The sequence below is a fragment of the Planococcus citri genome, chromosome 4 (assembly GCF_950023065.1).
Source record: "Planococcus citri chromosome 4, ihPlaCitr1.1, whole genome shotgun sequence".
NCBI lineage: Eukaryota > Metazoa > Arthropoda > Insecta > Hemiptera > Pseudococcidae > Planococcus > Planococcus citri.
The window spans coordinates 68,039,680-68,045,751 of NC_088680.1; positions in this window are offsets into that span (position 1 = coordinate 68,039,680).

The following is a 6,072-nucleotide window of genomic DNA, read 5'->3' on the forward strand; positions in this document are numbered from 1 at the left end:
AATCAAAAACCGCTGAAAAATGAGCGAAAATTCACTTTTTTCTAGCAAAGAGGTGGTTGAGATGGATTGAGAAATCAAAACGACCCCCCCTCCTCCGCCAAAAACCACAAGTAACGCTTTTCTCCCATCCATATGTCTCTTGGAAACTGAATTTTAATCACGTTATTCAACTCCAAATTTGGTATTTGGGCTTTGGGGTTGGATTAAATGGGTTCGATTTACATGGACTAGGCTGGAGATGACCTTGACTCAAAATCAGCATATGTCCATATTTTCCGGAGGGTTAGAGGGGGTGGCAAAGATTTAAAAGCTAAAATTATGAACCATTAATTGAGAAGAAATCAAAATTCGAATAACATATCCAAAAATCAGCCTTCTGAAGCAATTTAGAGGGGAGAAAACCAGGTATTTTGACTTTGAGTCACGCCCCCACTCCTCCAAATTGATCTAGGTGGATGAAATTTGACATGTGCATTTGCGAAGAGTGACCCAAATCACTCGGATGTATTTATTGAGAATTTCCACCAGTCAACTCCTCTTCGTCCCTTATTCAGGCTACAAAAAAGTGCATTTTCACATCTTTTTTAATGGTTTAGCGAAATTTTCATAATAACCAAAATTAAAGAGGACTTCTCAACGAACAACTTTTATTTGAAAAATTTTCTCGTAGGAGTAATAGGAGAGGAGATATGGATACTTTCAAGAAAGGAGGTGCACCTATGGGAGGGGGGAGGGGCAAGTAGAAATGGCACACGAGTTGATTTTTCTTCAAAATCGTGCTAGGCTGGGTTAAATATCAGTTACCAGATCACTGGATCAATTCATATTCTGATCCTGATCGCGTGGATTAGGGAATACCACCTTAGGTAGGTTTAGTACCTAAGTACATAATTATTGATTTAGCTTCGTATATTAAACGAATACTCGACACTATTAGTAGTTCACAGTCGTTCAACACAAAATATACGAATGTTTATTTACTATTTCATTTCTATAACGATACTTGACAATTTGCATTTTTACTTTCTACATTTCACACATCGAGATTCGACTATGTAGTAAAAACCAACGACCCAACGTTCTTGCCAGCTCATCGAATAAATAGGCACCTTCAAAACTCAGTCAGAACCGCTTCATTTCAGCGGAAAAGTACGATTACGATTCCTTGAACATCGAAAAACTCGAAATATTTTTAATTGTAGGTCTACTCTACAATGTGGTCCTGTGGTAGAGAGCTCAGCAGATCTCGATGTAACCGAAATTTTAGGTCGTCCCCGTCCTGCTTCATTCGTACGATGTGTGACGTGTAATATTCCGGTTACAATGGATGGAATACTTTACCAAATCCGAAAGGCGAAGGCGAAGGCGAAAGGAAAGGAAAGGAAACTCGTACGAAAGTCCAAAATGGCTACACTGAGTAACTGAATCACGCGCTTCGTTGTTTTGTTATTACATGTGCGATTATCATATTGTAGAAGAGGTAAGAAAGGAAACAAGTGGGAAAGTCACATGGCATAAGAGTACCTGCAATGTTGCCATATTTGGTGTACGTTATATCTCACTCTAATAGCGCGGACGTGAATATCGTTCAGCCTCAAGGGCATTAACTGAAGCGGGGCGAGGGGCGATTGTTTGTAACCACCAAATAGAAACACGTACACTGACAATATTTTAAAAGTATTCGATATCAGATGTTCTCTTTTTCTTCGCGCAATTCGTCGTAACGTAGGAGTGGATTTTGTTGTGAGATCCATGTGTCTTCTTCTTCGAAAATGCTGGAAAATGTCGAGATTTGGAAAATTCGAGCCTCGAGGAGATGGTGCGTTTTTTATTGGTCTTATTTCGAGCTACGTGATACCCAAACTCGATTTATAAGTTCATTACCGAACAGAATGATGATCATTCGACCATAATTAGTATAGCTCCTGTGTAAGATGGTCACTGAGCTTTGAGCTTTAGAAAGGACCTGGTTTGGTATATTTTTACCAGTTTGAAAATCTTCAAAAAGTTGATCCTCCTGAGTCCTAGTTGAGTATTAGGCCTATAGACAATTATTTGTGAAAAATCATATTCCAAAAAAGTGCATTTCAAGTAACCTATAGTCCGGCCTATGGCAATGGGATTCGTTGCACCCCCCACCCCCTCCACCCCCGTTGATGATCCCCTGAGGCCACTTTTTTCTCTAAGGGGACATCCTGAAGAATATCTTAAAGCAAACTAACCGAAAAAAGTTGACCTTACTGAAAAAATAGCTGTCATTTCAATTGACAGGTCAACCAACTTTTGCTTTACAATAGTCCGGCATATGACAATAGGAGTAATTGCACCCCCCCCCCCCGCCGATCCTCCAGGACAACTTTTTTCTTAAAGGGGACATCCTAAGGAACATTTTAAAGCAAACTTGCCCAAAAAAAAGTTGGCCATAATTACAAAATGGCGGCCATTTTGATTGATAGGTCAGCCGAAATCGCAGGTTTTATGCATTTCAACATAGGTATGACTTGCACAGAATTTTTCAAACTTTACAAAGGTAGATCAAAAGATCAGGTAAAAATTCATCACCTGTCAAAATTTCAAGTGCTCAAGTGCTTTTTTCGATTTTTGATGAATTTTTGAACATCGAATTTAGGTCAAAAATGAGGGAAAAATCTAAATTTTACCAAATTGACCAAGAAAGCTGAAATTTAGGATATACCCTATATTTCGACATGCCAAATCGATTGGAAACGGTTTCAACCCGTTTTGAGCAGTTCTGGAGCCTCCAACAGATTTTTGAAACTCGAAATTCCCACAAAATTCCATCAAATTGGAGTTGTAAAGCTCAAATTTATTCTAAAAACTAGTTTTTAATACGCTACGAAGTACTGCAAGTGAATTTCAAGTCGTTTTGGAGTCTCCAGTGACTTTTTGAAAATTCCTGAAGCCTCCAGCAGATTTTTGAAACTTTAAATTTTCACAAAATTTCATCAAATGGAGATGGAAAGCTGAAATTTACTCTACACCCCAATTTTAACACCCTCTGAAGACAACTTCAGGTGGGTTCAAGTCATTTTGGAGCCTACAGCGACTTTTTTGAAAAATTGCTGGAGCCTCCAGCAGATTTTTGAAATTTTCAATTTTCACAAAATTTTATCAAATGGAGATGGAAAGCTGAAGTTTACTCTACACCCCAATTTTAACACCCTCTGAAGACAACTTCAGGTGGGTTCAAGTCATTTTGGAGCCTACAGCGACTTTTTTGAAAATTGCTGGAGCCTCCAGCAGATTTTTGAAATTTTCAATTTTAACAAAATTTTATCAAATGGAGATGGAAAGCTGAAATTTACTCCACACTCCAATTTTAACACCCTCTGAAGACGACTTCAGGTGGGTTCAAGCCATTTTAGAGCCTTCATCGACTTTTTTGAAAATGGCTGGAACCTCCAGTAGATTTTCGAAACTTGAAATTTCCCCAACATTAATTTATCAAATGAAGTTGGCAAGCTGAAATTTACTTCGCAGACTACATGGTGGTTTCAAATGGTTTTGAAGCTTCCAGCAACATTTGGGAAATTTCAATTTTCCAAAAAAAGTCATACAACCTTTCAAAAAGTCCCTGGAGGCTCCAAAACGACTTGAAATCCACCAGCAGTCAACTTCGTACCGTATTGAAATTAGTTTTCAGAATGAATTTCGACTCTTCATCTCAGTATTTGATAAAATTTTGGGGAAATTTCAAGTTTCAAAAATCTGCTGGAGGCTTTAGGAATTTTCAAAGAGTTGCTGGAGGCTCCAAAACGACTTGAAATTCACCTACAGTACTTCGTAACGTATTGAAATTAGTTTTTAGAATAAATTTTAGCTTTACAACTCCAATTTGATGGAATTTTTGTGGGAATTTCGAGTTTCAAAAATCTGTTGGAGGCTCCAGAACTGCTCAAAACGGGTTGAAACCGTTTCCAATCGATTTGGCATGTCGAAAATAGGGTATATCCCAAATTTCAGCTTTCTTGGTCAATTTGGTAAAATTTAGATTTTTTCCCTCATTTTTGGCCTAAATTCGATTTTCAAAAATTCATCAAAAATCAAAAAAGCACTTTAGCACTTAAAATTTTAACAGGTGATAAATTTATGCATGATCTTTCGATCTACCTTTGTAAAGTTTGAAAAACTTCGCTTGCATGCAATTTTTTGAACTGGACACAGCTAAATCGAAAGAGCAAAGATCATGCAAAAATTCATCATCAGCCAATATTTCAAGTGATAAAGTGCATTTTTTTGATTTTTGGTGAATTTTTAAAAATCAAAATTTGGGTCAAAAATGAGGGGAAAAAACAAAAATTTTACCAAATTGATCTAGAAAGCTGAAATTTGGGATACAACCTAGGTATTTTAGATTCGCCAAATCGATTAGAAAAGGTTTCAAATCGTTTTAGGCAGTTCTGGAGCCTCCAGCAGATCTTTGAAATTAGCAATGCAGTTGGAAAGCCAAAACTCATTTTGCCAACTAATTTCAATATGCTATGAAGTAGACTGCAGGTGGATTTCAAGTCGTTTTTAAGCCTCCAGTGCCTTTTTGGAAACTACTGGAGCCTCCAGCAGATTTTTGAAACTTGAAATGCAGTTGGAAAGCCAAAACTCATTCTGCTAACTAATTTCAATATGCTATGAAGTCGACAGCAGGTGGATTTCAAGTCCTTTTGGAGGCTCCAGTGCTTTTTTGGAAACTACTGGAGCCTCCATTGGATTTTTGAAACTTGAAATTTCATCAAATGGAGTTGGAAAGCTGAAATTCATTCAGCACATTACGTGCTAAAAATCCAGGACCGATTTTGAGGTATTTTTTTGGAAAAACAGCGTTTACTAAAAAGTCGCTGGAGGCTCCAAAACGACTCTAGAGTTGAAATCTCCCCGCATGTCGACTTCATAGCGTATTGAAATCAGTTTGCAAAGTGAATTTCAGTTTTTTAACTCCGTTTGTGGAAATTTAAAATTTTGAAAATCTGCTGGAGGCCCTAGGAATTTTCAAACAGTTACTGGAGGCTCCAAAATTACTTGAACTCGCCCGCAGTCGAATTGACAGCATATTGAAATTAGTTTACACAGAGAATTTTGGCTTTGTAACTCCCTTTGAGGACATTTTTTGGAAATTTTCAAGTTTCAAAAATCTACTGGAGGCTCGAAAATGACTTGAGCCCACTTGCAATGGACTTGATAGCGTGTTGAAATTGGAGTGCAGAGTTAATTTCAGCTATCCAACTCCATTTTAATGAAATTTTGTTTTCGGGTTCCAAAAATCTTCTGGAGGCTCCAAAACTGCTCAAAACGGGTTGAAACAGTTTCCAATCGATTTGCCATGTCGGAAATAGGGTATATCTCAAATTTCAGCTATCTTGGAAAATTTGGTAAAATTTTGATTTTTTTTCTCATTTTTTTGGCCCAAATTTTGATTTAAAAAAAAAATCAAAATTTTACCAAATAGTCCAAGATTGCTGAAATTTGAGATATACCCTATTTTCGACATGGCAAATCGATTGGAAACTGTTTCAACCCGTTTTGAGCAGTTCTGGAGCCTCCAGCAGATTTTTGAAACTTGAAATTTCCATAAAATTTTATCAAATGCAGTTGGAAATCCGAAACTCATTCTGTAAACTTATTTCAATATGCAATGAAGTTCACTGCAGGTGGATTTCAAGTAGTTTTGGAGCCTCCAGTGCCTGTTTGGAAACTACTGGAACCTCCAGTAGATTTTTGAATATAGAAATTTCGTCACATAGAGTTGGAAAGCCAAAATTCACTCAGCACAGAACGTGCTAAACCTAATTAAGACAGATTTTGTGGCATTTTTGTGAAAAACAGCAGTTACGAAAAAGCAGCTGAAGGCTCCAAGACGACTTTAAAGTTGAAATCCACCTGCATGTCGATTTCATAGCGTATTGAAATCAGTTTGCAAAGTGAATTTCAGCTTTCTAACTGCATTTGAGGAAATTTAAAATTTTATAAATCTGCTGGAGGCCCTAGGAATTTTCAAAAAGTCGCTGGAGGCTCCAAAATGACTTGAACTCGCCCGCAGTCGAATTGACAGCGTATTGA